This window comes from Simochromis diagramma, unplaced genomic scaffold (genome assembly GCF_900408965.1).
Source record: "Simochromis diagramma unplaced genomic scaffold, fSimDia1.1 OVJJ01000646.1, whole genome shotgun sequence".
NCBI lineage: Eukaryota > Metazoa > Chordata > Actinopteri > Cichliformes > Cichlidae > Simochromis > Simochromis diagramma.
In genome coordinates, this window is record NW_024387279.1 from 6242582 (window position 1) to 6259333 (window position 16752).

At 41.8% G+C, this 16752-nt stretch overlaps 1 protein-coding gene across 14 annotated transcripts in view; it reads right to left on the reverse strand.

Moving 5' to 3' along the window:
• Positions 1 to 16752, reverse strand: part of sulf2a (sulfatase 2a) — a 48457-nt gene that overhangs the window by 14177 nt on the left and 17528 nt on the right. For 10 of the 14 annotated variants that reach the window (XM_040002924.1, XM_040002918.1, XM_040002932.1 and 7 more), the window contains one exon: positions 10758 to 10823. The exons of 1 other annotated variant lie outside the window; for it this stretch is intronic. The gene's annotated coding sequence lies outside the window, so the exon portion shown is untranslated. 3 more of the 14 variants (XM_040002929.1, XM_040002928.1, XM_040002930.1) reach the window with 2 other exon arrangements.

A 16752-nucleotide genomic window follows, 5' to 3' on the forward strand; every position in this document is an offset into this window, starting at 1 on the left:
GCAGCACAATCAATCTGTAAAAGAAGTACTGATATATCGCATCATCTTTCAAGTTGATATGCTGACCTGGGCTTATTTAGAAATCTAGCAGCATTACAATTCTTATGCTTACGATCACTTTATCAGTGTAGGTTCAACACCCACGCCCCTTTCTCTATGCATTCAAATCGGCTGTTTTCACATGCAGTCTTAATATATTATTCTTATTATTACAAAACACTGTAGACACCCAACCGTGCAAATGTAGCTAATAAGGCTAAGGTAAGATTTTGGTCATGAAAATTAAACTTGTACAGTTAAAGGTGCTATTTGGTATATGACTTTCAGAACTACTGGAGACCAAAATAAACAAGTGAGTGAGCCAGTTTAAAGTCCATTGAAATGTCTTAATGAACTGTCATTAACTCTACTGCTCAACTATTTGTAAGTGAAACTTCGTGTGTGTGGCTTCATCCGCATGTTAAAGCGATGCGTTCACGCAATCAGATGGGTCACTTTCACGTTAATGTTCCTTCCTTTATTCAGTGACAGTGATGGAGAGAGCTATTTGCGTCTTTGTCTTGTGCTGTCTTGTGTATATCCATCTATTAATGTGACAGCATGCAGTTCAGACTTGTGCCATTAACAGATAAGTAAACGTTCCTAGTGCTGAACTACTAAAAAGGCCATCGCAACTTTTGCGGAAAAGTGATAGGGTGCTCATTCAGACACGAAGCCAACACTTTGGAACGTGATCGGATTAATGGGAAGGAGTGTTTGCCTTCTCTGCTCCCCTTTATGAAACACATTGAGGGTGACTGAGGGGATATACATGGTGAATCAGAGAGCAAGGGAAATGAGAAGAAAAAACAAAAAACAGTGGGTTAGATGAAATTAGGTACATAACAGAATGCTTCGGTTGTTTTCTGCAGCCATTAGCTGAAGGCTCTGGGCTGCACTCGCCTCTTTCTAAATGTAGATACAACGATTTCATAGTGAGAGAACAGCTAAAACCCACAGAACAGCTAAGCAAGCAACACACAAATGGAGAATGTTGCTCAGCTAAATTGTTCCATATCAAAGTGTTTGCTGCTCATGTTTAAAACCCTGTATATAGATCCTTTGTCAAGCTGAGACTAATTGTGGTATCAGACTCTCATAATTCATTCTATAAGACAGAATGCTGCTTTCCCCTGTCAGCTGTTTTATGTCTCTATGAACTCTGATTTGACAGTAAAAGTAAAAATGTGGATTTTACGCAGTTACAACTTGTTGTCATTTTTTTGGAGCAGAAGGTCTTGACTCTTGATTCCCCCGTAGCACAGCTGTGACCCCAGACAATCTTTTTCCAACACTGACCTCCAAACTAACAACTGATACTGATGCAATGACATCCAAAAACAATGCCTCTTTACTATGACAGAATCCATCACTGGTCAAAACTCTCAGTGCTTCGCTGATAACCCTGAAATCATATTCAATAACTCTCCAGCAGCTCCTTGGTTTAAAATAGAGCCCACACATTCTTCTGATGAATGTGCCTTTACTTCCTAATAACTAACTTTAATCGTTGAGAATGACAAGAGATAATGCAGAGGCTGATCCTATTCACTGAGAAGATTTAATTTAGATTTCCCTCAGGTTCCGATAAGCTCGGCACACTGCAGACATTTTAAGATGACAGTCAGAACCTGCACAGCAATTTTCTGTTTGAATACGCAGACACAAAAGACCAGTGGTTAGACTTTAAAAGTGAGAAAATTTGATTTCTGCAGCGATGAAGTGACCCAAGTGTGAAATATTTCTTTCTGCACTTAAACTGTTTGTCTTCAGATTTGTGTTTCTTCTCTTCTCTTGTTAACACATAATATTCTCCCCTCACCTTTAATGCCATGTGGAATGTGCTGCCCAAATGGTGAAATATGAATGTGTGTAATTTTAGCACTTAACACATCATTAATCCTGCAGTGAGTCTGCTGCTCCAGGGGAAGAGGTGAAGTGGTGATGTGCTCTGTCTGGAAATCTCTCTCTCTGCCTCACACTCACTAACAAGCGTTTTCTTTATAGAAAACATATCGAATGCTATACAAGTACAATAACTATATTTGTAGATAAATGTGGATAAATAAACAGTTTTCTTATAGTGTTTTAGGACAACCTCACTGGTTTACACAGACCTCTGATATCAACCCAAATCCAAGGCCTTCAGGAGAACTCGGTACAGGGTTGGGTTGAATATCAGAAGCAACACATTAAGAAAGAGTTCTTGGATTTCCTCCCCAAATTTGGAGCAACATGCACTTCACTTCCTGTATTCTGGTGAATTGCATTTTTTCTACATCTGTTTATGGTGTAAATTAAGAGATGCAGAAAAAACACACATATAAAGCAAAACTGAAAAAAAATCGAAGAGCAGGTGACAGTTCGGCACATACTAAAATATAACACAATGAAACTCTCAGGCATTCTGCATCATTTTCAAATAATTATTCCCCAATTTTCTCACTAATTATCAACAAACCTTTCTCATTAAAAAATTATGGCTGCTGAGTAAACACAGACATGATTCACACCGCTGTCCTCTGTTGTCTTTGCCCAATTCTAGTAAGGGTGCAACTAATTTAATAGTGTTTAAAACAGAGAAAAAAATCTGACTGTATGACAAAAGCACACAGAAAATATCCAAAATTGGACACAATGGACATATTAAATACTGGTCATACAAACATTGCATACGTATTTAAAAGTCATCTTAAAACCATTAATCATTTCAATAATCGCATTTTTAACTACTGAAATGTGTGCCACCTCCCACTGTGTACAAAATAAAGTCAGATTAGTTTGCCGAGTCAGGCTAATGCTATGAGCCCTGGCAACCTTTCCTGCACACCTTGTACAACCCTGTGCAGAAAGTAGCTACACATCCTGTGTAACACAACATTAGTTGTGCAGTTATATGTAGTTTTATTCTGACACATCTAACAAACAACTGCTCAATTTCTGCATCCAAGTTTTACAGAACCATGCTGGTTCATGCAGCTTTCACAACTTCCCCTCACACAGAGACAGTGAGGCAGTGCTATAAATGCTACAGCCAAAAGGATAAATTTCATTGTACATTAACAAAACAAGAATAAAATACTTTGTAAGAAAATGTTTCTATCACTTACTTTTTCCTTCTTCGTGGTGATCGTCCTGCCTGAGCGTGCACAAAGTGAGACACTGTGTAGCTGCTAACTGAGATAACACCACTGTGAGTGTGTCAGAGATAATTATCTTTACCTCACAACCTTCAGTGGTTGTATAAATGCATAATTCAGATTTGGGGAATTTAAAAAACAAACAAGCAAAAAAACTGAACAAAAAAGACCCCAGACCTATTGCTGAGGGAGAAAAGCCCCACCTGTGTCGGAGTCGTTCGTAAATTCTCCTTTTTTTCATGTTTTTACAGCAGTGTTGGGGGTAGTGGAGTAAATATTAGAGTTTTTGGGTCTTTTCAGAAAGCTACATCTATGTAAGTTGCGCTTTATCAGTGACCTCATGCTCATGCCAGGTTATCAAACCTCCTGGAAAGTCTTCACAGAGGGAACGTAGATGCTGGAGGTAGCCAATTACTCCCCATGCTTGCAGAAGGAGACATCGAACAGCTTTATCTGGTTGCCACGCTGTGATGTTTAAATTTTGGCCCTAAGTAAAAGTTACATAAATGTAGGGTAACAAACAAAGACGGCAATAAATTATAAATGCAAAAAAAACTGCCCTCAGTAGTCATTTTCTGGTAGTCACGCTATACTCTGACTTCCTCACAAAGCTAAAGCACCCAGACAGACACAAGGAAAAAAAATCATCGCCATACCTCCATAATCCACAGGGCCCATTATCTTTTAAATGGTTTCAATGCGTGAGGGAGAAAGTGATGGGAAGGTGGGTGAATAGTTTGCTGGAAAAAAATAAGAGGGTGGAGGAGAGAGAGAGGAAGACGAAAGAGAGCGAGGTAGAAAAAGAGACTGTATGATGGTGTCAGTTCAGACAAAAGGCCCAGTCATGATGTGTTCTCGCCGGAGAACAAAGAGCTCTGACAGACTCTGCTCTGTTGACTATAAAAGTACACACAACGTCTCACACGCGCACACACAGACTGAGCGGTAGACACACAAACACACCCACACTGTGTGTATCAGACTTCAAACTTCTCTTTCCAATGAGGGGACATAAAAGAGGAAAACAACAGTTAGGCTAATTATCTCTGAATCTGGAGGAAATGAACAGAATCATATTGTTGTATTGTTCTCAAAGGCATTACAGGGACATCACAGGTCTACCTTTTGGTCTCCTCAGGGTTTATCAAACTAAATCAGTGAAGATCTTCCCCATAATGGACTCAGCCACACCACAAATAAAAACCTACTGCAGTGAGGATTTCTTTATTAACCAGATTCACTCTTGAACTCTTAAGATGCTACTTTTCACTTTGATTCACACATGTCCACTTTGTGCTTTGTTTCCAGCAGCAACCGGGTGGCATGTAAGGCTAGCGTGGTGGTCTGCAGGATTTTTTGAGGGGCTCCAGTCAGGGACCATTTCAGGGTCACGGCACTTACCCCTCCTCTCATGCACCCCTGTGGTACGCTCCATGAGAGCCCAAAGAGAACACGGAGGTGTTAGAGAAAACACAAACAGAGCCACGATTGTCCCTGACTTGAGTTCAACCCCCCACGGCCCCACCTCCAGGGACTTAAGATTGAGAGAATGAGCAACTGTCAATGGTGTTTTGCAAATACGTAGCTTTTTTCACTTCAGATGGGTTTATTCAGATGTCTGAGGGAAAATCGCCCTGCTTTGCAGTCTCTGAGTGTCCTTGCCTTTCCTGTCCTATTCAGGTTTGTATATGGGAAAGCCATTTGTGATGCATCCGAAAGAGCGGCTCAGTCGCTAGCTCCTTTGACATGGGGGTTGACAGCTGAAACAAGTGAGCACGCTGGTGGACAGGGCAGCCCGCTGAGTGATGACTGTTTCTTATTGGCACTTATTGACCAGTGGCAAAGCCCCCCTACAGTGTGTCACATCTCAGCTAAATGGATAACGGACAAATCAGCCGGGGGCCATTGTTCCACCAACCTAAATACCTCACTGAGACTTCAGAGCAGCCAAATGACTTCTGTATGACATTGTGTAACTGCTGCAGCATTGAAAAATCTAACATCAATCCACAACGTGGTCTGCTAAGAATTGCATAATACGAAAAGGCTTGATGAGAACAATATTGAGATTCCCACAGTGATAATTATCTGCTGAAAGTTTGTTGCTGTTTTTTTTCTAAATAAGGTTGTGCGCCTTTGGTTTATGAGTTGCACACATCTTGTTCCACTGGACTCACAGGTTTTAAGCTGTCATCTGTTGTCTTTTAATTACATGCCATTCCTCTCCTATTATCAAATTAGCAGCGGCAGTGGGGACTTCTCCCTCTCCTTATGGCCCAGACTTAATGATGATTACGGACAATATCAGTTTCAACTTTCAGTAAACAACTGCCGGCCACCCGCTGAATAAATTAAAGACAGCTCAGATAAATCAATACGCTAGTAGGAAGTTACAGTTGAGCTGCTGCTGTAGTAATCACTTCTGTAGACTTGCCAATCTTTTGCTTAACGGATAAACAATGGTTCTTAACTATTCAAAGAGGCCCTACACAGCATGGGGATGGCCAGGACCGGTGAGCATGGTGAGGACCATCTTATCTGGAGTTAAGCACACCCTTGGGACTTTGAGAGGCAACAAATGCTTCTTTACTTCTTCACTCCTCCCATTCTCTGTCCTTACCCCCCCCACCTTTGCTAGCTGGCTTTCTCCTGGCCCTTTTGTCAGTGGATTACTGGCTTATCCCTCCCTCTCCTATCGGAACCACACAGGGGGTTAGGACTAGAGCACAGAGGGGAGATTTCCACACAATGATCTGAATTACAGAGGCTTTCTATGTATGGTCACTTATATTCCCCCCATTTGCTCTACTTGGAAATCACCACAGAGTGCCATTCATTGCTTATGGTTTTCCCAGCAGGAATCTTAGGCTACATGCCCAAACCCGGAATGTTTTTCCTCTGTAACAACACAGTTCACAGAGTGTGTCTTTTTAAGCAAACTCTTTGTTTTTGGTTCAGTTTAAATGCAAACATCTGTGTCTGTCTGTGTAAACACCAGCTTTGGTAACACAGAAAAACCAACACAGAAAATACTCATGCATTGCAAACAAACAAGCCACGGTTGAGACCGCAGTGTGTGTAACTCCACACTCTCTACACACACAGTCTATATCATCCCTCTATACTGCGAGAGAGCGCAGGCCGTCTCCTCCTCTACAGGTCGGCATCCATCTCTCTCCATCTCTTCCTCGGGACAGCTGCCCAGACAGCCCATCTGTCTGTCCTGACCTGTGTTTGGGACCATGGGGGGAGCCTAAGTGGCCCACAAAGGGGGTCTCTGGCATTGTGCCCACCCAGTAATGACAGTTAAGCTGCCAGCGACTTGCCTAACAGCTTTGGAGGTCCCTTTGTGGTGCTACAGTATTGATATTGTATTGGGTTGCAAAGGGCTTGGCAGCCTTTTAATGAGAGCTCAGATTGATCAGGCAGGAGTGGGTCTCTCTTTACTGTGGATAATGCTCATCAGCTGTCCCTGCAGGCCTGACTTTCCTGTGATTTGAATTACTGACTGAAAAAGACAGACACACACATCCTTACATGTGTGAACAAATATTAGTAAGTAAGAGCAGAAAGAAGGTTAATATTAAATATTCATAATTACAGTTATCTTTGGGGGTTTTCACAATTGATTGAACCGAATTCATCATTGTCTCCTTGTGCTTTGGATCCATATGTTTCATTTTATGTCCAATCAATATGCAGTGAAAGAAAGCTGCTTGAGTGCACTTGGCCAAAGCTAATAACCTTCAAACCTGTTGCTTTAAAAATCCGGACGATTTGTAATTAAGTTATTCTGAAGAAAAAAAAAATGTTGTTGCATTTCAAATACGGCAATAATGCACTAAAGTTTGATGAAATTATTCAAACTTGAAAGTTACTTGCAAAACAAAAAGTTTTTTTTTCATATATATGAATACCCCCCCACACACACACACAATTATAATATCAATAAAAAAACAAGAATAGTTAAATAAATTTTAAGGTAATATATACTTTTTAAAATGTATTCTGACTCATGGTGACACACAAACATACACACTTGCCCAATCAAAGGTAAAAAAAAAAAAGATTCAGAGAGCCAGAAAGGTGTTTAAACCACCTGCCTGTCAGCTTCTATAATATCACTTCCCTTTTCCATCCCTCATCCTCCTCTTTACCTGCCTCCACAGGCAAAATTCAAGGTCAAAGCAGAGGCCTCTGGAACTTGACTAGTTCCTATTAGGCCTCCATTAGACCCCTGTCAGAAAGGCAGCCGGCTGTCGCCCTCCTGTAGTGTGATCATGACCCCCACTCAGCCTCTGGAACCTCTCCTGGGATCTGCAGCAGGGAAGTAACAGGATGGGGGAAGAATAGAAACCCTGCTCAGAGGACATCGTGGTTATTTCACAGTGGCCTTTACTCCTGAAGCAGCCAAGGGACCAATCCAGAGCTGGGCTGGCAATCGATCATACTGAAACAGGATGTGAAAAGAAATTTAAATTCCTAATTGGAGATTGTATATATTCTGTTGATAACCTCTTCAAAATACTCTACACTTGTTTAATTGCAACCTGCTGACTTTTTCTCTTGGGTGATTTCTCTGTTTTATCCCACTTTCTTCAATCAGGCATCAATTAACAGCGCTGGGATGGAGTTCATCAACCTTGTGTTGCAAAGAGTGCAGCGCACGACCTCGTTTTACTAAAGGCGTAATTACTGCACCATTACCTCACTGTGACCGCTGCACCCACACAAAACCTCATAACGCCTTCCTATCAGCTCAGACAGAACATAAAGCACCAGACAGGATAGGCGATATGCCCAGTTTTTCAACCATGAAGCGATTAATAGGCACCTATACCCTTTTACTGTGGTTCACACTGAGCAAAAAGGTCAATCACATTCATGAGAAAAATGCTGTAAATGAATGTCTGCATTTAATGAACATCATATGGCGTTAAGATCACTGTAACCCTCTCTTGTGCAGTCAGAAATCATTAAAAATAGATGGGGAGCAAAGCCAATTCATGGTGTACATAAAATGGCCAGTAAATTCATAGGGTAAGCCGACGAGAGAGGCACAGGGACGCTGCAATTCTTTCACATAAAGAGTGGAGAAACGCAGTTTTACTGCTGTAGAAATTCAGTTTAGGCGTTCCTATAGTGTAGTGCTTTACACATTTACTTAACAAACAAAGGATCCATGGTTCAATTCTAGAAGGAGACGTCTTGTTCAAAAAAAGTCTGTCAAATCAAACATGTGAAGCTACCTGCTGTGGCAAGCCTTTGTGGATAAGGGAGCACCTGAAAGAAATTTGATTCCTACACTGTAGCTCATAGAGTGTAAGAGACAAGACTTCAAACAGAACCACCAACACCTATCCAGCATTTATCACAGACTGGTGATGAGATACTCAGTGTCATCGTGTGTTTTGTAAGCTCCTTTTTAAACACAGCTGTGATTAATATCTATTAAAGCAATTATCTTAACGGCAGGAAACTGGGGATGGGGAAAAAAAGAAGAGGGCCCTTTGTGGAACTTTGCATTCAGCTGAATGCGCCTTTCAGCACCATCGCCCCAGATTGCTTAAGTTAGATGAGTGGTTATGCAAGTGGGCTAAAGGGATTTTTTTCAAGTGTGGACCTACACACACACACACTTTTGTCACAGGCAGCAACTTCCTTAAAAATAAAAAGTGGGCTTCCCAGCTAGCTGATGGAAGCTGACACACAGCAAAAGAATGAGCTGCCTCTGTTTTTACTATAAAGCTTGGCCGGAGTGCCGAGTGGCCTCAGTGTGTGTGGGGCCGCAGGTTGGCACACTCACAGGAGGCTTTATTGGGGTGCCGTCCTGAGCGTCAGGCAGCATGCCCGATGTTGACAAAGCCTGGTATCGCCTGCTGTCAGCCCATTCTGTGTGCACCCGGCGGAAAGAATCAATTAGGCCGTGGTCACAACAGAGCACTTTAATATTTGACTTTTAATCAGTGGGCAGAAGGCAGGATGGTGCATGGAAGCAAGCCGGGAGTTTCTGTCTTGCTGATGTGGAAAATGAGGGTCAGGAAAATGCTCCAAGACCCTTGCTGTGTGCATCAAATATCCTAGGGTGGATGTAAGAAACCTGCACCCACCACTGGCTAATCCAAAGCGGTTAGGGAAAAATATCCTTTTGTCACTCACACGATATCAAAAGCACCTTATGCAATCAGCTGCAAGGAATAGTGGAGATATATCAAACAACTTTGTTCATAAACAACCAGAACTCTGTGGAAAGGACACTGGTTTAAGAGGGGAGGCTGAATTGATGAGGTCTTCATTCAGCGAATGAACTGTACCTTTGAAGAGTTTCTCTAGCAGACTTTTGGTTTTTATCCTGCACTGCCGAAGGCTCTCTCTACCAGGAAGAAGAGGAGGAAGAAAGAGAGAGGTGAATGCTGTCCTCAAACTAGGGTTTTGAAGTGGAGATCAGTCCTCAAACAGAATATTTTAGCAAAGGCACATCATTCACCTGTCTGCTTTTGCTAGTGTCACAGAAACATGAAGCTATATCAGAGCTGAGCTGCCTTAAATCGTCTGTCAATACAAGTTTCATAGTGAGGCATATTGTCTTCACAAACAAAACAGTAAACTATTGCATGTATATTAGGGGCCCTTTGTAGCAGTTGTTTGTTAACCAGAAAGGAGAACTGCCCTGCATACTGATGTTTTTGCAACTGGTAATGAGACAGCTGTACACAGCTGTGCAAATAATATACCCACATGTACAGAGAGTGGTCTCTTCTGCAGCTATCCAACTGTTCACACAGAATGACTCTGATCATAGCAGCAGCACGACTATGTTACTGGAAATCAGGACAAAGTAACAGTGACACATCTAACAACTAATTTAAAGCATAAAATGTGTCCAGTCCTATCATTACTTCTTTAGATAATACATTAATCTAACCCAAAGCCACAGGGGGTGAAGGTGATTCTTCATAAAAAGTCTACGCTTTATAACCAGCTCATTAGTCTCACCTCACCCAACACTCTACAGCATTCATTTCACTCTTTTTTTCCTATTCATAACTACCATTTCTATTGACGAGGGTGCATCTGCTGTGGCCAGCAACCAAAACACCCACAGATTTCTTTCATCATGATGTCCCTCTCTGCAGAAGCAATAACAACCGTGCCTTTATTTGTGCAGAACCAAGTGGTAATCACTGGCATTCAGATCAAATGAGCTGATGTGATTAAGGGACTGGCTGAAGCAACGTGATGTCTTTGGAAGAGATGATTTCATCCCCATTGTAGGAAATAAAGTGTTGACACTAACCGTAACCTGCAGTTTTCTCAGGAATAAGGAGAATCCACAGTAACGGGAAAAGGTAATAAGTCAGTCCCTGACTTATTTCTGAAGATGAAGGTGTGATACCCAAAAAGTACAAAATCAGATAACCAGAAAAGACCAAATCTGTGTGATTTGATTTCACGAAGAAACGTAAAGACATGCACTGATCCACATCTTTAGAAACCTATCTGTGGAAACGAGACAAAACTCCATCCACGGGGATGTTAACAGATGGAAAATTCTCTTTGAGAGGTGAACATCCTTACCTTCTTTTCTAAACAAGCTGCCAAAGATGTTCTCTCCCACAGAAATCAGCCACTCACTGCCAAATCCTGTAAGCAAACACAAAGTCCAGAGTGGTTGAATACTTGGAACATATGTTACTTCAGTTTAGAAGCTCAAACAAAGCCAGAATATTCCATATTGTTGCTACTGCATTATTTTTTTTAACAAATATTTTTTTAACGCTTGACCCCAGCTTGATTTGTTCCGCTCCACCCTAAAAGATGCCATTAAGTACTCTGTCTAGATGCCACTCTGAAATGTAACTCTTCTTTCACACATAGCCCAATGACTGAGAACATCTGGTGTACACATGGTATTCAAACAAGATAGTCCATGTATGATGGATGTTGTGACGCCTGAGGAAGCAGACAATAGTTCAGGAGGTGGTTTAATTAGACCTGTACCAGAATATAAATGATCTGATTTTAACATAATTACCTCTTACTCTCTGGGACATTTTTAGCAATAGTGATGACAACCTGTTTGCCTTCATAACACTATGAAATTGCTGCTAAATTTCAGCCAGGCAAACTATGAAATCTTTATACTAGGTGTCAGAAGCAGTGGAGCTACAGAAAAATAGCTTTTTTCACCCTCCTCTTTCCATCAAGCTGCCATCTAACACTATCTACATGTCTCCAAATGTCTCCAGTTGTGATCTTGTAAGCTGCAAGGCCTTGTTTGGTGTCTGTCTGTGAAGACATGCTGACAGGAATGGAGCTGTCTGATCCCTGTTCTGATTGGACAGGTGTCAGTGTCCAGCATGTAAACATCTGAGGCAAGCCAAAACCAACTTCGACATCTCCATAACACTCTGTGAAATCTTTGATGAGGTGTCTTGCACACGCACAGTGGTGATGTGCATATGCACGTGCACACACACGCACACACACAAAACCCTAGCCATTTGGTATGTGAAGCATAGCTAAGAATATGCTGGAAAGCCCACTGTCATCTCGCTGCCAAGGCACGTCTCTGACCCCAGCTGCTCTCTGCCCAAGCCAGCACTCCTAGCCACTCATGGGCATCAAAGAGAGGTGAGTCTGTGCACCTGTGCCTGTTTATCTGTCCATCTAAAAATGTGTAGTAGTCATACAAGTAACCGGAATAGGCATTTAAAGCTAAGCATTTCAGTGATGTGACAACACAAAACATCTGAGACATTATTTATTTTGACAGGATTTTATGTGGCGAAAAATGATATCCACATACATTCGCAGAACTCAGCAGACACAGCAGGCTACAAATGGCAAAAGTGATTTTCCTTCTTTCTCAATCCCTGAGATAAAGAAGTGACAGATTTAATAAAAAGTAAGCAGAGAGGGAGATGAGGGAAGGAGGGGATTGGAACAGGCCAAGGGTGACAAGGAAGCACGACAAGCGTGGCAACTGAGAGAAAATGTGACACCTGGCCTTGTCCTTGATGTGATTAAGAGAATGATACATCAAAACGTGACACGGCAGAAAGATGGCTATTACCCAGGCAATGGCAAGATGAAGAGGAAGAGACTATTTTTAGCAGTGGAGTAAAAATACACCAGGGGTTCACTTAATATTCCTTTCTGTGAAGAGAATTTCAGGTTCTTGCCAGTTTTACACCAAAACAGCAAAGACATTTTGAAGCAAATATTGACAAATATAGACTTCATCCTCCAGATAAGCTGGAATGAGCTGTCTTTTTACAGTGTTTGACTGTGAGGGCAAATAACTGGAAGCCTGAGGCAATGTTTTTTTGATTAGTTGCGTTCTTCATTGGAGAGGCGACTGATTGATGTCAGTGGACTGAAACTTCAGTTCTGGCTCCATTGATCCCTTACCCTCACTCCTATCTCTTCTCCAATTAAGAGTTCACAAAGCCACCACTTCTAATGAATACCACCTTCCTGCCAACATCTTAATGTTGCATTCACAGCGCTGTCTGCTTCCTCACTCCAATTGTGGTTAATGTACAATCACTTGAGCGATAATGACAGAATTGATCTAGAGGTGTGATGAGGTAGATTTGTAGGGGACGGGAGGGGTGGGGGAGGATCAAGGTTAGTTAAGAAATCCCACAGTTCTTTAAACAAGCCTCGGGCAGACAGTGCAAATCTTTGTACATCACTTGGAATCAATTGCTTCACCAGCAGCCAGATTTTAAGGATTAGAACGAATTGAGCTACTTTGGGATGTAGAAATCTGGGATGTGTCTGGGTGTCAGGCGAGGAAGATCAAAAGATTCATTAGATGAGAATTAGATCAAACACACTCAAAGTTGTGAGGACAGACGTGGAGGAGTGTGTAAGAGTGAGAGTGGTCGACATGAGAGAAATAGAAATCCAGACGCACAAGCCAAAAAGCTGTCTGACTCTGAATCTATTTAATTGCCAGGTACATACTGATACAAAGAATCTGCCGGCCTGCCTGCCTTTCTCACTCCAGAGCTGTTGGCACATCAATCTCTTGATCTGCCACCTTGGGGTGAAGCCAGAAAAAAACACTTCAGTCACAGGTCAGTTGTGCCCCAGTGCACCCGGGCTTAAATCTGTAATCCCAGTGCTTTGGTGGAGTGAGAAAATCCAATTTCAGAGATCTGTAATTCCATAAACCTTATTTGGCACAACAATGACTGCTACACCCTGAGGGAGAGGCACGAGGGAGGGGTGAGGGTGCGCAACGAGGTGGGAAACTGCAGTTGTGACTTAAACACAGGGATGGAGAGAGGGCGAAGAACACAGAAACTGAGATTAAGGTAGCGCTAGAGTGTAGCAAATCAGGGAAATGAAGAAGACAGAAGCGTTCTGGCTCAGCTGAACTTCTGATAAGTTACCATGACCAGGTACAACATGATGAAATGGATGATGCATTGAAATTTGCTGGGTAAAATTTTCAACTTTCAGTATTTCCATTTGGAATCTTCACTGCTGCTGAACTCATTGTTCCTGATTTAACAAAGACTTAAAGAATATCCCACATTTGTCATAGCTTTTTGTTTCATTTTCTCTCTCTTTAAAATTTATTCATTTCTTCTTTGCTTTAAATCATATTTGAGCCTTTGTCAAACGAGATCACACAGCGCTCATTATGCCTATCAGCACTCTGATCAGTTCAATCTATTATTTTGTAATGTACTGGAGTTCAAAGTAACACTACACTGTAATCATATTTTATCTGTCTGTAAGACATTATATTTCCTAAGAAGAGCAATCACATTATAATTATGAATCTAACAATTTTGTCCCTACTTGCATTACTTAGGTTCTTTAATTATCTCAGTAATGGGAGACAGAAAAACCCCCAAATGTGTCTTGTGAATAATCCATGATTTAAGTCCATGTGGGACACAGGAACATCATAATAGACCCATCAGCTGAGAAATGGAGATATGCACATCAAAACTGTTGCACAAAAAGAAAAAAATGCGCACAGGACAGAAGCAACTATCCATTTCTGTGAAGAGGACATCAAAAGCCGACAAGCTCCTGGAGTGGATGCAACATGCTAACACAACTCTAACAAAAACTGAGCGTATTCTGCTCCAAACCAAGCATCCAAAGCTTGCTTTTTTAATCAACAGCTGTGTGACCTTTTTTTTTTTTTTTTAATAAGTGACCAATAATGTGTAATACACCATTAATCCAGTACTGGTAGCAGTCTGCTTTACATCAGTAAGCCATGACTGGCTTGGCAGAGCTGAAATGGGAAGCGACCATAATGACAAGGAGAGCGCAGCCTGCAGCAGTGACAGTGGAGCCTTTGGGCAAAGAAAAAACTGGAGATACCAAGAAAAAGTTTCCTAAAGAAAATCCAAACAAACCAAAAACCTCAGTGTTCAGAGGAAGAGTGGGAGTCTAAAATATTGATCGACTGTGAGGCATGTGTCCTGAGCACATGCCGACAGTGCCCGAACAGGGCAGGAGGGTTTGAGAGATGTTTTGTACAGTATATATAAATTCCAGATGAGAAAATAATATATTTTAGTCGGTTTGGGTCGGTGTGTCCTACCATCATCTCTGCATCCTGTATTCATTTAATCATAACATCAATGGGCCATTTAGTCTGCTGTTATCTGAGTGCTCTCATTGATTGTTTGCCTAAATTCAGGAGAGTGGGGTGTGTCTGTTTGTTTTGTCTTACTAATGGACATCATCTCAGCACACACCTCAGAGCAAAGCTGAGAGCAGGCAGCAGAGGAGCCGCAGCTATAGAAAACAGAAGCACATGCTTGGATGAGAGGAATATACATCAGAGATTGATCAATAAAAAAAACTCTTCAACGCCTCAAAGCCATTCATGAAGGACGCAGGTGGAGAAAATGCAGATGAAAGCAATTACGACAATAATTACATCTGCGCTGATAAGATTTCGCTTCTCAGACAGAAAAAAAGAGGTGAGAAAAATGGCTTTGAACTTGAGTCAGATATTGGCTGTGTTCTGAAATCTCCCAATCACTGCTCTTAGCAACCGCAGTTAATTCTGTCATAAATTATTCACAACTGTAACAAAACTGTTGCAAAAGGCCACAGATAACCCCGGGATTTAAAAGCTGATTAGAGGAGCAGATTGCGGAGCACGGATTTAATACAAAATTCACAGATATAAGAGGGCTTTAGTGACATCGCTGCTGTTTGATATTGCAAGTGAGAAGGGGCCTCCAGCCGCTGTCTCTCCTGAGACAGATAGGCCAGTGAAGCCTGTACTCTGTGGCCAGCAGGGTATAATTACATTTCCCCGTGGGGGCACCTCCGCCGCAGCAGCTCAGCCATATAGAGGGAAGAGATTGAAATCTGATTGCATTCGCACACAATAGTCGAATGGCTTTCCACACATAAACAGTGGGAATTGCATCTGCACACAGCGCACACTTATCCGACGCGACACAGGCACAAACACGGAGAAAGAACTACACCGATGTACTTCACCAGCGTGCTCCTATCAGTCCTGGACTGCGCTTCTTTCTCATTGTGCTTCCAGAGAGGAGTGTCTGAGATGCTTCATTCAAGGAGTCCTTCTGCCTTTCTTCCATTTTAGCTGAGAGGAGCAGAAGCTCTCAGATTTACATACTGATCTCCTGGTGCCGCCTCAGCAGGACCTGCTAACAGCAGCTTATAGACACAGATGAACAGGGATTCACGTGGCCACTACTTATTGTCTGGATAAAGAGGGTTTCTGTGCTCTTCAATGAGAAGTACAACCCTAGATTGCTGGTTAAAACTTGAAAACATATTTCCTATAAAACATGAAGCAGTGTTTTACTTAAAAATCTCTGAATACAGTCGTATACACCCAACATATTCATTAAGCCCAATATATAATTAATGCCACAGCCGATATATCACAAGGTCTAACGTGGCGGTATACGTTAGGTTTTTGTTTTCCCACCCCCTCCTTTCTGCCTCTTTTCAGTGGACTATGTTATGTTTAAACAGCCAATTGCCAAGATTTGCTATTAATTAGTCATTCTAAAAGAAATGCTGAGTGCACAAGTAGAGGCTATAGAATAACAACAATGTTTAACCGCAAATGCTGTAAGTCTGAATTTACTATGGCTGCCCTCTGGTTTACACAACCAAAACATGAGGAGAAGCTCTTTTGTTCTCCTCAGTATCTATTGGTAGCTTACCCCAGGTAGCTGAATTGCTGGATGATGCAACCACAACAGTAGCTGTGACAACTCTACCTGACAATAGAAAATGAGCCCCATTCCTCCGTCGGGGGAGATAAAAAGAAAATAAAAAGAGAAGAAGGTGGCGAGTGTTAGGGACCAAAAACAAGAGCAAACCTCGGGCCGGCATGCATTTTTTTTAACAAGAGATTTAAACAGGAAATTTATATGGTATTATTTCTACTATATCAGTAAGTAACACAGTCTGTTTAGTTATTAGGCTTAAACAAGTGTGTTATTCAGTGTTGTGTTTCTAACAGTGGCACTGAGGAGGATTGTGGGGGAAGTTTCTATTGTCACTTTAATGGCAGCCCAGTGAGTGTATCTGTCAT